The following is a 20373-nucleotide window of genomic DNA, read 5'->3' on the forward strand; positions in this document are numbered from 1 at the left end:
CTACTACTACTACTACTACTACTACTACTACTACTACTACTACTACTAGACTACTACTACTACTACTACTACTACTACTACTACTACTACTACTACTAATGATAATAATAATGATAATAATAATCATAATCATAATCATAATAATAATTAACTAGAATCATTAATTTGATCTTATTTAATTATTATTTATCATTTAGAACGTTTTAGTTTGCTCCAAACAAGACATCAAGCTACTTGATGTAATGTGTTGAAAATGCTGCTTCTAGATCCAATACTAGCCAACGATACGCATAAGACGAATAGATTCTAACCTAGAAACAAACCGATCTTCCCTCTTCGTCAGAAACCTTGTTCATGAAATATAAAAACTGAAAGAAAAGAAAAGAAAAACTTATTGCCAGATTATTCGGTTACAGTTCTCATTTTGGATATCATTCTTACTACGTTGTGGCCGAACTTTTCTACTGGCGATAATAATGATAAAATAAACACTTGAACACATTTACTGAGTCATGGCTGACGGAACATTCAACCACCGTCAGGTTAAATAATAATAATAATAATAATAATAATAATAATAATAATAATAATAATAATAATAATAAATGGCCACGAGTAATGCCGATGATTATATTACGCCTTTATGAAATAGATAATATTGGCTTATTCGATAAAACCTGATTATCTAGACATATACGAACAGAACAAATAAACATAAACCGAAATCAATTTCGATTGATTTGCTTCGTCTATCAATCTTCCCCTATTTACTTGCCTACCCACGAGGGCAAACTAAGACACAGGATAAGGAGGGATATTTAGCTTCACCAAAATGAGACACTTTAGATCGGAGAAAAATATGAACCTAATCAAGAACGATTCGTACTACATTGACCAAGCAAAGAACATATACTACACTTTAATTACAACCCGAAGACAATAGAGTGTATTTTTAGTCTATCAGTCTGCTTGTTTATCTCTTTTTTTTTAAGGGCGTGGTTTATTCCATGACCTGATTGACCTTGGGCTTTTTCAAAAGAACGGATGAATCACTGTTGGGTATACAAGCAAGCACTCCCTCACAATTTCCTTTTTCTTTATTGTAAACTTCCGTCTATGACAAAGGCAGGTGCGTTCTTTAAAACCGTTCTTTTTTTCTTTCTCTTAAGTTTACGCCCATCTCGGTTTGACGAATAGAAGTTTTGATTTTCTCTTAGTCTTATTTGCTGGCACGAGTGGTCCATGGGTTTTGTTGAATTGTCTGTCCTTGATTGCCAATAGTATCTATGATTAATTTACATCTACTTTTAAGTGGTATTTTTTTTTTACGTCTGTTTGTATTTTGATCTTTTTCAAGGGAGATAATTACATGAAAACTTCCGGTGTCAAATGGCGCCGATATTGTTTTTGAATAGATACTACACTTTAAAATATGTATTTGCACAAAATATTAAAAAAAAATACATTTTAACATTTGAACAGATTAGGCACAAGGTCATTCAAAAATGTGAGAAAACTGGTGCCGTTTGCCATCCTTTGACACCACGACTAGAAAATGTTTATCATACTCTAAAGTAGAATCATTAATCACCATAATACCACATTTACGCCACTTTAATACTATATATATATATATATAGTTTTTACTTTTGATTTATTAATACTAATAATAATGTAGAGTTTGCTTTCGCGCTTCACATATATAAAAAGAAAGTGCGTTTAACTTTTAATTTATTAATAGCAATAATATTGTGAGGTCTATATTCGTGCTCAACATTTATAAAAATTAAAAATGCATTTTACTGTCTAGACCCTGAGGGTTCAATCTTCTAGAAATATAAAAGACAAAATTAATTACTTTTACTTAATTACTTTAAGGTTATAAACCACACAGATTTTATATTTGGTAGGACTGTATTTAGTTATAGTTGCAATCTTATTTTTTTTCATCAATAATCTTATGCCAACGTAAAAAAGTTTCATATAATATCTATAATATGATTATATAAACTAAATTTTCCTAATTAATTAATTTAGGTTTAAATGATGTGGGTTCATTTAATAAAATTCCAAAACATTTTTCAAGTCTATAATCCTAGATTTGCGAACTCTCTTTTCAGAAAATATCCGCCATTACAATATGTTTTGTAGTTGTAGTTAATTATGCTGGAAGCTGGCCTCTTGTAATTTTTGAAAGAGGAATCATATTTGTTATTGCTGTTATTATTATTAGTTCATCGTTTTATTTTGTAAGGTAAAATTTATTATGTGTATACATACGTTTGATATTTTAAACTCTGCAGTTTTATTATTTTGGGGTTCTTTAAAGTTTAGTGATAGCTAAGATCTACTTGCGTATCGAGCACTGTCGAAGTAAATACTGAAAATATTTATAATAAAATTTTATGTAGATACATAAAAAATGAGAAAAAAAATATATATTAGGTTGGTGCAAAAATTAACAGTATTTTTACACCAACCTAATACACACACACACACACACACACACACACACACACATATATATATATATATATATATATATATATATATGTGATCACACATGCTGTACGCTCGTTGCCATGACTTACTAATAATATAAATCTGTGTATATTTGTACATACACACACACACACACACACACACACACACACACATACACACACACACACACACACACACATATATATATATATATATATATATATATATATATATATATGCTGAAAATAATGGAAATAGTAATACGACGAAATAGAGACATGAAATAGGAACAAACCAATTATGTGTACATCGTTTTGTCTTCATTGCAAGACTTCCTCTGGATTAATGAAATTAAGAAAACAAAACACCAGTACAAATATTTGAAAATATTTTTTATGTAATGAAATGTATGACCTTTTTCCATTTCAACAACGAAAAAAGTTATTAGAAATTCAAATTCCATTTCAGAAAAGAAAAATTTCGTTGGAAATTCCAAAGTGGGGGGGGGCATAGCGTTGTGAAAGAGAGTAAGATTTTTTTTAACGTCATATAGCCGTTTATATATTTAAAAAGATATGATGCAATTCATATTCGTTTTGGAACAAACATGTCCGTTATAATTCAAATATGGACAACGTTTCTACAATGTTGGCAGACAGAGACACATATGCCAACACTGATTTAAAAACAGTAAATAGAAGTATTGAGACTGTCAAGGAATCTTTTAAAAAGCTTAACCAAGTAACAACAGCCACATTTGGACATCATACATTGAATACCACCCGTATATTTCGGCATTATATGGCCTCCCTAAAACCCACAAACCGGATATCTCTATGCGCCCCATAATATCCGGCATCGGTAGTGCCTCATACAAAATTGAACGGGCAATATCCAACATCCTAACTCCACTAATGGGCACTATCAGCACCTCCCACATAAAGAACTCCGTAAATTTACTCAACAAGATCAAAACATTAACCTTTTTTGTACCATGTTCCTTAAATGGAACATAGGTTTCAACATACTATAGAAATTGTAATTTTGCTTTAAATATAACTATAAGAATAATTTATAAACGTTTTCATAAATCTGGAGTAAAATGAAGCTACTTTAATAGAAATAACTTATAAAAATTGAATTTAAAGCAAAATTACAATTTCTATAGTATGTTGAAAACTATGTTCCATTTAAGGAACATTGGTACAAAAAAGGTTAATATACATAACAAAACTACATACAGCTTAGATATAACATCACTATATACTAATGTCCCCATTAAAAATGTTTAAATTTACTCCATAAACACTTAAAAAATTAAACATTAACTTACCATTTTCTCCCGACACTTTTATAAAAATTATTAGACTTATAACTGACATGACTTATTTTCAATTCAACAGTTTCTACAAGCAACATTTCTACCTATGAGTAACCTACTTAGTGGAATCCTATCTATTAGTATTTTTCTTAGGATTCCTAGAGTCTGGTCCTTTCAAATTTAGATTATGTCCAAACACAGAACATTTTAGATAAATTTATGACATTTTAATTTTTTTTTCTTGAAAACACGCACATAGATAATATTAGACAAATTAGACCCAGTCGAACCTTTCATAAATTTCACATATGAAACAGAAAACAGTCACTCATTACTTTTTCTAACATATTTATTATAAAATCCAATAATAAACTATCTTTCAAAGTTCACCGAAAAACTATACACAAAAATGATTACATACATTTCTATTCACACCATAGTAACAAACTAAAATCAGGTATGATAATTAGTTTCTTCTTACGTGCATTCAGAATTTGCAGTTCAGAATATCTGGACGAAGAATTCAAATACCTCACAAATATTTTGAAAACCTTGCAACATCCCACATATTTTATATTAAATGCTAAGAAAAAATGTCGTACAAGTATTTTCCAGGATAAATAGGGCAACCAATTGATTTGATTGAAAAAAGGGCGATTTAATCGATTTCGAAGACAAAGATATGAGAGTGTAAGGATTTCTTAATCTCATTTGAGTCAGTTCAATATTTAAAATACAATGGACACTATTTTTATGGAAATGTCAATAAAATATTTGCTGCGTGTTATTAGTTTTTCTGTCTCCAAAGAAATATTTTGTGTTATCTGTAAAAAAACATCAGTTTTATCAAGACATATGTTGTTTATTAAATATATTCCTCCTGTAAAATTTCCACAGGTCCTGCTAGTATAATAATATTTTATGCTTATGTTACCTTGTAACGTTAAAAATTAAAATTAACATTTTGTAACTCTGTATGTTTTTATCTCTATTTTTCTCTCTCTCTCTCTCTCTCTCTCTCTCTCTCTCTATATATATATATATATATATATATATATATATATATATATATATATATATAATAAAATGAACTCATTTTTCCCCTTCGACTTTGACCTAAATAGGATAAAAATTAATGCCATAACATGCAAATATAATGCATACAAACTGTAGCACATTATCTGAGGTGTGCTATAGGCCTATTACCTCTACAGTTCCTCGACAATGGTACATTCCTATATTTTTCCCGGTGAGTCCACTGCCAAAATCGGTTAGATTCAATGGAGGTTACAACATCTTTTCTCTCTATTAGATTCCTCCTTTTCCCGCTCCCCATTAACACCGCAGCGAAATCGTTCACAAGGAACAGTACGAGGAAACACCGGTTTGGAATCGTACAAGTTACTTATGCCGTTTTTTTTTTTTTAAATCTTTTTTCCCTGATTTATACTTTCTGTTTTTTTCCATAATAAAATAAAAAAACAACAAAAAATAACACGAAAACGCGATTATTATTATTGTTTTCTTTTTGCTTTTTTTAGTTAGTGTAAGACGCAATGTGCGGGACTTACCGGTTTTTACTTCCAGTTTTAACGACTCTAACCGTGAAATCTAACCATGACCTTTATTTATTAGTGCTTTTAACTCAACATTTACTTATACACAAAGAATTCATTCTTTAATATTTATTATTACAACGCAACCATATCGTGAATTCACTTGCATTACACTTAAATTAAAATTAAAACAAATAAATTCATTTAGAATTCGAGAAAACAAAAACATTCATTTAGAATTCGAGTGTGATGCGAGACTACTGAAACTAAACCAAAACAAACTTCACTGCGGAATTTATATTTGACCTACTTCACTTTTTAGTTAATTCATCCCGTTTTTTTTTTGCGCTTTCGCATAAATGATTCGAGTTCGAGCCTTTCCCCTCTCGAACTTTTTGGGGATTTTTCAAACACCCGGGCACCGCCGGACCGTCTGTATTGCATTACGTTCATTTTTGAAATTGTTTTTGTTTTTCACGATTTTAAAAAAAGTTTTAACATTGTTTGTTTTTATAATATTTAAACAGGTTTATTACTTCGCTTTGTTTTCATTTACCCCCACCCCCACCCCAACCACACACGCTTCTAAAAACCCGGGCAACACCGGATACCCCACACTAGTTTTAAATAAAGATAATTTTTCAAGTTGTTCACAATTAAAATAACAAACTAATTTTGATACTTAAAATCATCAAACAACGTGATTTTATTTAATTTAACTCCCAAACACCACGACTACTTTATTCTTTTTCAATTTATTTCTTTAATCAGGTCTCATTCTTTTCTTTTATTAAATGCAACTTAAACACTTTTAAATATTTCTAAAAGTTACATTCATTAAGGACATCCTCATTTTTCAGCATGTCCCGCTTCCGTCAAAAACATACGACGATATTATCGATCGAACACGCCTTCTAACGTATGTCTAGATTATACTCACTGACTTGTATGCTTGGCCGAGGCGATTATATATATATATATATATATATATATATATATATATATATATATATATATATATATATATATATATATATATATATTGGGGAGGATACTTTCTATTTAATTTACAATATAACAAAAGAATAAAATGGCGAACTGCCGTGAGAATAAACGTATTGCATTCTAGTAAAATTTAATTTCATAGTGAAATTAATATAAAATAAGAGAGCAGGTATATTCACTGACTTATTTTCTTGGCTATAGTAAGTATGTGTATGTATATTGTGTGTGGGACTTTATAAGTTTATATGTGTATGTATATTGTGTGTGGGACTTTGATATGATTGGTTCTTATTGAGTTATCTTGTACTGCAGTTATTAGAGATTCAGTTTCTCGGTTTATATGCCCTTTTCGCATCCATGTCCAGATGTTTTGGTTATTCTCATCTTTTGTCATTCTTATGAATCTTCAGTGGAGTTGTTTCTCTTCCCATTTTTCTTTTCTCGTTTTTTCGAACTTTATCGCAAGCTTTAGAAGTAAATTGACCCCCAAAAGCTTCCAAACTATATGCAGATAGAAGTATGCGTAAAAACAAAGCGAAAACAGTGATTAATTCAGAAAACAAGTGAAGCACGTATGATCCCTCGTGAGTGGAAAGTGAATGAGGCATTAAAAAAATGACTAAGTTAACCCCCCCCCATTTAGCCTTAAAAGTCCCCAGGGGACGTCAAATCCTGGTGAAAATGAACAAACAGTGCAGTTTTAGGCCGTAACATATGTAAATTTGAGTTCTGTACCATGCAAAAAAAGAAATGACTAAGTCCATCATTTGCCTCCTCCCCATTTAGCTCCAAAAGTCCTCAAGGCCTTAACATATTTAAATTTGAGTTCAATACCATACAAAACTGCTAAATAAACAGACACAGAAAATTTTGGACAAATATGGTAAAGTAGTTCCAAAAATAAAGTGTTTTTTATTAGCCTTAAAGAACCCTTAAAGAGTTATCGTAAAACAAAAATATATAGAAATCAGTTAGTTACAACTTTTCAGAAAGTTTTATAAAAATCCAATAAGCACAAATGTGTCAATTTTAGCCATTTTAATCCGAAACGCGCCTCTAGGGGGGCAACCGGAGTTTTCCTGGAAAATCCGTTCTGTTACATTTTTACTCATATCATGTTTAATGTTTGTGCAAAATTTAAAAACATTCCAAGGTGTAGTAATTGCGAAAAGTGCGGACAGACGAACGGACGAACGGACAAGGGTGAATTTACAGGTCCACCCTCCTTTTATCTAGAGACCAGCAAGTAGGGAATCCCGAAGTTGCTCAGGATCGAATTCGGAACACTACTATACCCTTTTTCATTATGCTGATAGCATTCGCAGCATATTATTATTTTTTATCAACCATCCGGTTTTATCTACTAAATTAGTCGAAAGAAACTTAAATTTTGAAAACTCTTTCCATTAGTATTTCATATGTGTTGTTTATATTGCATATACGCATTTGAAGTTTCAAAGGGATTTTGTTCCTGGAACTCAAGTAGGAGCCCGTAAGGATTCGACACAGATTGGAACAGATAATTTTATACATTTTTTTTTAATTCAATTTTCACCCCAAACAAGGCACAGTGCCACTTTGAAGCAGGGGGCTACTATTAGGGAATTAATTAGCGGGGTCATTATGAGGGGAGAAGAGTAGAAAGATGTTTGTTAACATTACACTTGAACTTCTGCATATCATTGCAGTTGGGAAAGCAGAATCCCGGAAGGGAGTTCCAAAGACCCGCAGTTCTGGGGAAGAAACTATTGGAGTAAAAGGTTTTCTTGCACCTAGGGATCTCTACTGTAAAGGGATGAGACTTAGTAGCTTGTCGGGTTTTTCGGGGGTAGTTACGTCGGGGAGGTACAAGTGTTTGCAGTTCGTCAGAGCATTCACCATTAAAGTATTTGTAGAACAGGCAGAGGGATGCAACATCTCGTCGATGGGACAGAGGTTGAAGCCTAGATGACAGTTCAGGACCTATCTGGTTGGCGACTCTCTTTTGAACCCTGTCAAGGAGCGAGAGACAAGCAGCAGATGCACCAGCCCAGATGTGACAACAGTACTCCATACATGGGCGAATGGTTGCCTTATAGAGGTATAGGATACTGGCAGGCGTAAGTAGTTTTCTAGCACGGTAGAGGGAGCCAACCTTCCTTGCAGCAGCCTTGGCAATGCTCTCAATGTATCTATTCCAGTTCATATTCCCTGTAAACGTTAGGCCGAGGAGTTTAAAAGAAGTACTTTCAGGTAATGTGTTCTTGGCCATTGCTATTGGTGGTAGAGGAGGTTTCTTGTAGTTATTGAAGGAAACAAGCTTTTGAAGTTCATCAAAATAGACAAATGGTTTCTACAGATTCTTTATTTGTTTCATATTTAAGCACATCATTCGAGTAACCTGGGATTTTTTACAACAAGAATACAAGTCACGCCCGGTTTTAATTGAGACTGGCATGCTGAGCAAACAAAACCGGTTTTAATTGAGACTGGCGTCCCGCTAAAAATCTTTGTAAAAAAATAAATATTTTTTCAGACTTGTCGGGCTGATATTTGTGAGAATTAAATAATTTGTTCATATATTTATTTTAAATTGTATTTTTGGTTTTTGTAAACATAGCATTTACTATTAAAAGGCAAAACAAAAACAAACATTCATCATAAAAAGCATTACTATTTAAAAACGCATACTTTCGACTTAACATTTTTGTTTTTATGTTTGACTCATATTTTTAAAATATATTTTTCTTAATTGTGAAAAAACAAATTTGATTCATTTTTTTACAAAGATTTTTAACAAAAGAAAAAAAAAAGAAAGAGCAAGATCATTTATCATTTGTCGTGCCTAAATATCACATAAATAAAGAACTAGCAGGAGCCAATTGTCATGCAGTAATTTGTCGTACATAAAGACTAAACCCGTCAAAATAGAATATATTTGAAGTTTTAAAGACGTTTCGGCTTTTGGGTTCGCACTAAAAGATTTGGGACGACTTTCATTATCTTCCCATAAATTATATACATACGATTTAAATTTCACCAGAATAACATCTATGTGAAAGCAAGTTTTACTGCTAAGTGCATCTTAGAAATGCATTTAGAGATTGTCATTACAAAAGAATTTTACATATGAATACCCTTTAATTTTTATGTAGATTCTCTAATCTATCTTTCCATAGGAAAACACACACAGAATTAATATTTATGAATAGATAATAACGAATAGTGAATTAATTATATGTATTTTTGCAAAGCAATGTGCAAATTAAATGCTGAATACATTAGATGGCTAAAGCTTGTCTTTTTTGTATGTGTTGGAGCTTTAATGTGACTCTCGCTGCGCCAAACAGCCTATATATATATATATATATATATATATATATATATATATATATATATATATATATATATATATATATATATATATATATATATATGTATATATATATATATATTTGTCACTATCCAGCTCCCCTACTCCCCGGGGAGTTGGTCCCCATTTCCCCTTCACTCCTCACATTAAAAATCGGCCTTGTGCCTAATTTGCTCGGTGGGGGAGCAAATAAATACCTTGCCTTTTTTCTGTTGTTCTTGGCCTTCGGGCCGGGATCAAAGTGTAGTATATGTTCTGAAGATGCTGCACTTAAGATAATTTGTGCAAGTCAATGGAGGGGAAACCCTCTATATAGAGACAATTATTATTTTTGGTAGCCAGAGTGCCCCCTTTTTTCCTACTTTTACGGGAGCTGGTTTTTACCTCACATTAAAAACGGCCCTGTGCCTAATTTGCGTTGGTGGGGAAGCAAATAAATACAATAAATAAATAGGAAAGACGGTTTTAATATGAATATCGATACACACAAAAGAAAACCGAATTTATAGGAGTATATATATATATATATATATATATATATGTCAATATTTAGTCTACAGACTCAAAATTTGATATACAGTGTACTGAGATTTGGGAAAATTTATGCGATTGGTTTTCGGCCAGAAATTTGGCTGCAAAGGGGTCTGCCAAACTCCTCCGACAATTTTGGGTCTAAACACTTGACATTTTAGATATAGATCCCTTGGACATGGATCTAACTTAATAACTTAATTTGAACCCAAAACAATAAACTTTAAGGGGTCATAATAGGGGTCAAAGTTAAAAATTGACCATCTTTTTTTTTTGTTCAACATACACCTCCAAACACCCGGGCAACGCCGGGCACCCATGCTAGTATATCTATAAAAGTGAACGTATCTGTATGTCTGTCTGTGTGTCTGTCTGTGTACATTTCCCTACGCAATAACTCTGTCAATTATTCGTCTACAAACTCGAAATTTGATATACAGTGTACTGAGATTTGGGAAAATCTATGTGATCGGTTTTCAGCCAGAAATTTGGCTATTAAGCGGTAAAAGTTCAACGATTTGACCTTTGAGAACTCTACCAAACTCCTCCTACAATTTTGGGTCTAAACACTTGAAATTTTAGATATAGCTTCCTTGGACATGAATCTTACTTAATAATTTGATTTGAGCCCAAAACAATAACTTTTAAGGGGTCATAATAGGGGTCAAAGTTAAAAAAAAATTGACCTCTGCGGTCTCTTCCAAATTACTCAGACAATTTCTGGTCTAAATATTTGAAATTTTACATAAAGGGTATTCAGATATAGGGCAAGCTTTTTCATTAGTTTGGGTCGAAAATTTTTAGTTACCAATATATAAATGTATGTATGTTTGCATGTCTGCGTAAAACTTTTATTAGAGGTGACAGATCGGTATCGTTTTAAAGTTCGATCTTTCATACGACAAATATCGAAAAATTGGCTAAAAACATTAATATCTTCCCCTTCAACTAGGCACTTTTCTACAGTGGGGGGTCACTTTTTACGCCGATATTTTTGAAAGTTATCCTCTCCTTTAGATTGTCTAGCCTTAATTTTAAAAATTGTAAATGCGTAAAACTTAAAAGTAATTAAAAAAAATGTAAATGCGTAAAACTAATCATACCTACAAATGGTTTCGTTTAAAAACTTTCTTATTTTCCTGTAGGGTAAACTCAAATAACAGGAGACGCAGTTTGAACGCTACATGGTCTTGATTCTAGTTGATGGCACCCAAGTAATTTTTGTTACTTTCAAATCAGTAGTATATATTAGGTACAATATAATATTCAAGAGGGAATTTGTTCTATAATAATAAATACGAAATCTACGTGAATTTAAATATCATATTCAAAGATATTTTAGGAGCCCTCTTGCTAGTATATATATATATATATATATATTATATATATAATATATATATTATATATTATACATATTTATATCATATATATTATAAATATATATATCATATATATATTGTATGTATAAATTTATTATATATTATATATTATATACATTATATTTATTATATGTATATTATATGTATATTATATATCATAAATATATTATATATTATATATATTACACCCCCATATATATATATATATATATATATATATATATATATATATATATATATATATATATATATATATATATATAAAGCATTTAATAAGAATAAATGTTTAAATTTCAACTGCACCTGTCGCGATTGACGGTAGCCGAATGGTTTAGGTCCTTGCTAATGAAGCCGGACATGACTTCTGTTGCCGGGGTTCGAATCTCCCGACTGGTGTTAATCGTGACACCCTGCACTGATGTTTCACGAAAGGACGAAACAGTATTGTCTGTAGGTATTTAATACTTATTTCAGTAAATAATGATAATAATAATAATAATATATATATATATATATATGATGAGCCCCCCCCAAAAAAAAACGGGCCCCAACTCTAATAAGGCCCCGCTTCTTAATGTTTTGTCCGAATGAAATGAAACTTTGGTCATGACTAGTTTATTATATTCAAAACATCACATCAAAACACTAGGGTCTTTGGACTTTTTTCTCCATATTACAGCATATGTTCTAGATGGCCTCCATTTAGCTCCGTGCATTTCTTGTCCATGACGTTCTTACAGACCGAATTGGTAATGGCTCTCATCACCTCCATGATGACTTCCTTTAGTTCCGTGATGATTCTGGGTTTCCCTGCCTAGACTCTGTCCTTAAGATTGCCTCAAAGAAAAACATCTGGGGGGCTTAGGTCCGGGCTATGGGGCGCCCACTCAAAATCAGTCTTGAGACTGATCACTCGGTCTCCGAAGTTCTCTTTCAGCCAATCTCGGGACAGGTTTGAGGTGTGAGAACTTGCTCCGTCCTGCTGGAACCAGAACTTGCTCATGAGCGACGAGTATATGGTCTGGAGCTCACTCTTTAAGGTTTTGAGGACCTCCACATACCGCTCCTTGGTGACTGTCACTGCTGCGCCAGATTCTTAGATGAAGATTGGTCCGATGATACCTTTGGCGGAGATTGCAGCCCACACCGTGCACTTAGGAGAGTGCAGGGGCTTGGTGGCTATTTCATTGGGTCTGGAGGACCCCCAGAAGATATTTGTCTTGGAGTTCGCCTTTCCATCAAGATAGAAGTGGGATTCATCTGAGGTCCAAAGGAGGTTAAGTAAACTTGGTGTCTCTTCGATCTTCTCGAGCATCTTGACTGCCATAGCCCTCCCCTGCTTCTTGTCTGAGGCTGTAAGGGTCTGCAGCGTCTGTATTCTATATGGGTAAGCCCTGATATCGTTCACCAGCACTCTCCTGCAAATCTCACGGGACATACTGAGGGACTGACTTGGCTTACGCACAGAGCGTTTCGGACTCTCTCACTCTTTCGACCAGCTCGGCTGTTCGCTTCTTGGGACGTCCCGAGTGGCTTGGACGGTTCTCTCTGGCAGCGTTGAGGTTCTCCACGATCCCATACTTCTCGAAGTGGTCCACCCAGTTCTGAATTCTGCTTTTGGATGGAGCCTTTTCACATTCGAACTGACGCATGAAACTGCCCTGAGTTTTCTTAAACGGGCCTGTCTTGTAGCAACATTTAACACAGTGTATTCTTTGTCCCATCTCCCACTGGGGTCTTGGTGTACTCCAAAATCGTTGATTCTACCATGTCCTGTAAAATAAGGGCAATCAGTGAATAAATAATGGATATCACATAAAGTGCAAACGGGGCCCGTTTTTTGTGGGTCACCCTGTATATATATATATATATATATATATATATATATATATATATATATATATATATATATATATTAGCAGGCCAGCTTGATACGGTCTTTAAGAAGTGTTTTCAAACCGACTTATTTTTAACATAATGAATCTGTCATATGAACCATTTACGCATACCCATTTACGAAACAGCAAACAAATAAAAATCTGACGACCCTCATGTACTAATTTTTCAATTTGTACCTTTTAGCAATCCGTTTTCCGGATGACAACCGATTAAAAATTGATTGAGATTGTCGGACTGACTTTCTTATCTTGGTTGTTAGAGTCACAACGTTTTGGCCGTTTTTGCCATCCGGTCTTCATCAGGTGTTTTGTATCGAACTGAGGAACCGTTTGTTAGGAGTCTCGAACCCAGTTCGATACAAAACACCTGATGAAGGCCGGAGGGCAAAACGGCCGAAACGTTGTGACTAACAACCAAGATGAGGAAGTCAGTCCGACAATCTCAATCAATGAAAACACCTCATCTCAAAAATACAGACAATTACTAACCGATGCAAAATTTTGTTGAAAATTCAAAGACTCACGTTTTCTTTTTTTATAACCTTCGTTTATTTCCTGGATTTTTCCATTACAGCCGTTTCATTAATGAGTTGGCAATTTTATGATTTATGTTTCCTTAAAAATACCCTTCCCTCACCAATGTTTTTTATTATTATTTCAACTTCTGGCGTATTAACTTAATTCATTACAAGTTATTTCAATAGACGGGATAAAGATTCATATCTTCAGATAGTTTAAGTTAAAACTTAAACTATCTGAATATAATCTCGTTTATTGAAACAACTTGTAATTGATTAAGTTAATACATCCGAGGTTGAAATAATAATAAAAAAACATATTTAACTCTACTAACATATAGACATATATATTGTTTGTTTTAAATAAAATATACCTTATATATATATATATATATATATATATATATATATATATATATATATATATATGTGTGTGTGTGTGTGTGTGTGTGTGTGTGTGTGTGTGTGTGTGTGTGTGTATATGTAGATAGGTAGATAGATATATTCTCTGCTTTCATATAAAACGAACTTTGTATATCTGTGTGTGGGTTCGTTCCCTATTTTTTGCTGGAAATGTTGGTTAATTCGAATGCAAACCTTACTGCTAGTGCGGTGAGAATGACCGATTTTTATGAAATTTCTTACGAAGATACTTTATGTGCCTGGCAGTGTTCTTAGATAGTTTTTTTTAATGTCTTTGATAATTATGGATAATCGCTGCTCGAATAAGCGATTTTGACCACAGTAAACACCTTACACAGCCTAAACATCACAAATGCATCGATATATAAAATCTGCAGTAGGCTTTTTTTTTAATGTGACAAAAACGAATCCAAAATGAATTACTCTTTATAAAGCAAAACTAAAGCATTATATTGACTTTTTCATTTTAAACTTAAATTCAAGTCATTATCACTGCACTAGCAGTAAGGTTTGCAGACTCGAATTAACCAACGTTTTCCAGAAAAAATAAGATTGGGCAAGCCTTGTCGCTCTTACCGCTCCTCTTTTACCTTGGAACCTGCCATTAGCCAACATCTTTATGAAAATCTAGTGTGTGCCTATGCGTATAAAATAGAGTGTTTTAGAACTTTACACCTGTCTAACTTTAAAAATCACTTGCAAAATTAAGAGTCAGTCTCCATTCTCTTACGTAGATACTCTCTCTGTCGACAGAAAGAATTCGTCAAGTCATTAAACTTATTTAGGGATATATTTTAACCCCCCCCTCCTTTGTCCCCACTTGTACATATATTTTACATAATTGTAAATATTTTATTTTATTCGTTTTCCCACAAGTCTCTCTCTCTTTTTTTTTCTCACCCTTCGGTAAAATTTACATTAAGTCTCTGCTCTTATGTGATATTTTTATTTATTGTTTTTTTTTTTTTGCACAGTTCAATGATTAACTCCTGATGAGTTTGTTGACGAAAGGGGCCCTTGGTTGGTTCCAGTTATTTTCTTTAAAGCAATATATGTATAATATATATATATATATATATATATATATATATATATATATATATATATATATATATATATATATATATATATAATCCACAGATTTAGGGGTATCAGTATCGGAATCGAAAAACATGGGTGCCTATTTTCCAATGCCAAAACGATTCTTTTAATTGTCTATTTTATTTGATTTTGTTTAAAGCAAAATTTTCCATTGCTGGTATTAATGATTAAAACAAGAAATATTTACTGATTCGAAAATACCAGTAAAGCTAAAATCTATAGTCAAATATTTAGAGATTTATAGAGAATCGGACTCGGTAATTGTATCGGAATCGGGAATTTAGCGCGGAATCAGTAATTATATCGGAATCGGGGAAAAATATTGGAATCGTCCCCTCACTAATATATATATATATATATATATATATATATATATATATATATATATATATATATATATATTCAAATCGTCCCCTCACTAATATATATATATATATATATATATATATATATATATATATATATATATTGGAATCGTCCCCTCACTATATACAGAAAAAGGGTTTTAATATGTATATCAATATACAAAAACAAATTTATAGGAGTATGTGTGTGTGTGTGTGTGTGTGTGTGTGTGTGTGTGTGAGAGAGAGAGAAAGAGTGAGAGAGAGAGAGAGAGAGCGAGGATATAAGTATTTAAGTAAGTAGTATTTATCAGCCATGCAGAAAAATAGGTATTACAAATGTATTTCATCTGACAAAGAAACGTTTGGGTTTGTGAATGGTAGGCGTCTAAGTTGTTTGATTTTCTTTTTATAGAGGAATGTTAAAAAGGACCGGAAAAAAATAAATTTGGTCGGAAAAGAAGAGATAGGGAAAATATGTTTTTTTTCAAAGAAAATAATAAAGACGAACGGAAATATAAATGTGGGCCTGAAAAGAAAAAAAACATGGGGAAGAAAGACAAATGTAAACGAAAGAAATTTTGACCTGAAAATAAAGAAAAAAGAAAAGGTAAAAAAGTAGAAAAGAAAGTGAACGCAACATAGAAAACAAATAGAAATAACCGAAGTACAAACGGAGGAAAAAAAAATGGATGAAATTATGAGTTTGAATAAAAAGAAAAAGAAAAAATAACGTAAAAAACGTAAAGGTTATATTGACTCTGGAAGAAAGAAAAAGAGGCGAAGGGATTCGTTTAAGACAGAATGAAAAAAGAAAGAGAAATAAACAGGGTAAACAAGTAAAAGAATTATAAACTTGAAGAAAAAGACGGGAAGAAAGAATGAGTGCATATATGTGTGTGAGAGAGTGGGTCAGGGGACATTAATAAATTAAAAGGCGAAGGAAAACTAGGCTAGAAGAAAGAATACGTTAAATAGATATAGACAGCAGCAGCAGCAGCAACGACGACGATGACGACGACGACAATAATAATAATAATAATAATGATAATAATGATAATAATAATGATAATTATAATGATAATAATAATAATAATGATAATAATAATAATAATAATGATAATAATAATAATAATAATAATGATAATAACAATAATAATAATAATAATAATAATAATAATAACAATAATAGTAATAATTCTGATTTCGTTTATGAACGTCTCTTTGGAAATGGATGGGATTCATTTCCAAAGGATTCCCCTTAATCTCGGCTTCAAACCAGGAGCTTCAAAGATCAAGGGTTTTCCTAAGGATGTTGGTGGTACCTATAATTGCGGGGATTTGTAGTTTTTCCAATTGTCCTTCCAGACGACTTGATATTACTCCTAGTGTACCAACTACGACTCGGATTATTTGTGTTTTAACCCCGTGTATACGCCTTATCTCCAAGGCCAATGGAGCATAATTTCTCCACTTCTCATTCTCCTTTTCTCTCACATTCCTGTTCCAGGGTACTGAAAAGTCTACAATCTGCCAGTTTTCTGAGACCTTGTCAATGACGACCAAATCCGGACAATTGCTTGGTCGTTATGACACTTTTGTCCCACCATACCTCTACCTTGCCATCTCACTTCATCAGGCACCTCTTCAAACCATTTTCCAGCACACTTTACCCCAACCCTCTTGCACACCTCCCAATATATCCGGAGTACCATGCGATCGTGTCTTTTGCGGTACTCTCTCTGGGCCAGTCCGCTACACCCTGCAGAATGGTGCGCACTTGACTCTGGGATCTTACCACACATCCGGCATTCTGCAGCAACTTCCTCTTCTAGAACCACTTTTTTGAACAGCCGTGTTCCTAATGCCTGTTCTTGTGCTGCACAAACAAAAACTTCAGTACTCTTAGCCAGATACCCAGCTCTAAGCTATTGCCATGATCTTTCATCAGCCACTTCTGCTATATCCTGGAAGAACCTTCCATGCATTTTCTTCCTAGCCAGTTCCTCTGCTCTTTTTCTATCCATACGTTTCACATCATCAGCCTTGGTCTCACATACCTCCACTTCATTGGCCACAACCTTAAGCATCCACTCCTCACTTCTTACCACATGCTCCTTCAACGACATCTCGGTTCTAACACAATCTTTTACACTTTTCAATCCTCTCCCACCATCTTTCCTCTTTTGATACAGCCTTGCTACGCTACTTCGAATGTGAAATATACCAAACATTGCTAAAAATTTTCTTGTGTTGATATCCATGGCATGCAAATCCTTGTCAGACCATTCTAAAATTCCCGCAATGTATCTCAAAACACTGACTGCCCATGCATTTACTGCTTTCATTAGGTTTCTTCCATATAGTTTCGACTTTGCAATTAGTTTCACTCTTCTAAGATACCCTTCCTGACTTTTTCCTTCATTTCTCTGTTCATGATGCCTACACCCTCCAGCCCTCCGAAATACTTATATCCTGTATCTTCTATTTCTTTCATGATTTCTCGATTTGGCAGCACTATTCCATTCGAATGAACCTTTACTCCTCTTTTCATCACCAGCACCGCACATTTACTAATCCACGTGTCTTCTGAGTATGTCGCCACAAGTTCTACCAGTCTCTCCATTTCCTTTTCATTTCTACCGAATATTTTCAAATCATCCATAAACACTAGATGGTTGAGACGTCTGTCACCAGATCCAAAGTTATACCCCAGTTTTTCTCTCTTCAAGAGGATTCTCAGTGGCATCATTATCATTACAAAAAGAAGTGGCGATAACGAATCTCCTTGGAATATCCCACGTTTAATGCCAACCTGCCCATCTCCTCTCTGTTTGCTGTCAGCACCGTTTTCCATTGAGCCATACTTGTCTCCAAAAGCCCTATCACATTCTCAGCAACCTTCATCATCAATAATGTTTCACGTATCCATGAATGAGGAACCATGTCATAAGCCTTTCTGTAACCGATCCATGCTACGCTCAGATTCCTCTTCTTCTTCGCATCCTGCATTAGTAGTTGCTCTTTAGTACCTTTCGAGCCTTTCCGGCACCCCTTTTGTTCGTCAGGAAAAACACCATTACTCTCTAGATGTTCATAAAATTTCTCCGCAAATATTCCAGTCAACAGTTTCCACATCAATGGCAGACATGTAATTGGTTTTTAATTATTGGCATCTGTTCCTTTTGCAGGATCTATCCTAATCAGTGTTGTTCACAAGCCAATCAGGGACATCTCCCGACTCTACAACCCTTTGCAAAGCAACAGTTATAGGTGGATAAAGGCATGGAAACTGTTTAAACCAGAAGCTCATCACTCCATCTGGACCAGGTGCCTTCTAGTTTGTCATCCTTCGTATGCCAGCCTTAACGTCATCGATGGTTATCTCAACGTTCTTCATCTGCTGCATTTCTGATAGCCTTTCTCTGACCTCTCCCAACCTTTGCATCTTGCATCTTTTTGCATTTGGAGTGTTGTTATTTCCCGTTGGTTTACTACCATTTAATTCTTTATACAGCTGTAACTGATTGTTCCGGAAAAGGTTGTTCTGCCGAAATGCAACACTTTTTCCAACAAAGTTCCCAATTTTCATAACACCAGTGTGGACCTTCTCTTTCAACATTGTTAGAACGTTCATCGTTCCTTTTTCCAGCAATCTATACCTCCTTTCAAGCTCATCCTTGGCTTTCTGTCCTAGTTTAACCCCTTTTCTTATTTCTTCGATTCTACCAATGTCTTTCCGCCACCATTTAATACTTTCTTGAAGCCGCCTCTGCCAGTGTGGCCTTCTATCCTTCATTTTTCCCTTGCCAAAACGATTCACAATAACGCATGACGCTGTATACAGAAGCCTGTGAAGTTCCGTAATCGATATGATCTTTCTTATCATGTTGTGAATTACTCCTTGAATTATTTTTACCTCGTTTTTCACCTTCCGCCTATCACTACTCTTCATACTTAGAATCTCTATGATATCGTCTCTAAGAAGAACCTCTCTTAACTTCTGAAGTACTTCTTTTTCTACAGAAATCAAAGTTCGAACTTCATCACCACTTCTCCATACATCTGCTCCTTTCACTGGCTCCATTGTCTCAGATTCAATGATCTCATCTGCCTTAGATCCTTCAAACTCTTTCTCATTACTTCTAACCATAGGATTCTATACCTCCTCAGTTGTCCGCCTCCCATCATCGCTTACATTTCCCTTCTGCACTTCCACTCTCTCAGTTCTTTCATCAGAGCTAGTTTAATCAATTTACCTTTCGTTATTCATTTTATTCCTAACCATCCATTCAATCTCTTCTCTTGCAATCACTAAAAGTAGGTTGTTATTTTTAATTTGTTTTAACTGGGATACCAAACTCGCGACACTTCTAGCTCCTCCTCCTCTCGATTCCCATTCTTCCTTCACTTTTCGGATATATCCACCAGATTTGGAAATTCCACTTCTTACAAAGCATT

Source organism: Euprymna scolopes, chromosome 18 (assembly GCF_053919585.1).
Source record: "Euprymna scolopes isolate OS-2025 chromosome 18, ASM5391958v1, whole genome shotgun sequence".
Lineage (NCBI taxonomy): Eukaryota > Metazoa > Mollusca > Cephalopoda > Sepiida > Sepiolidae > Euprymna > Euprymna scolopes.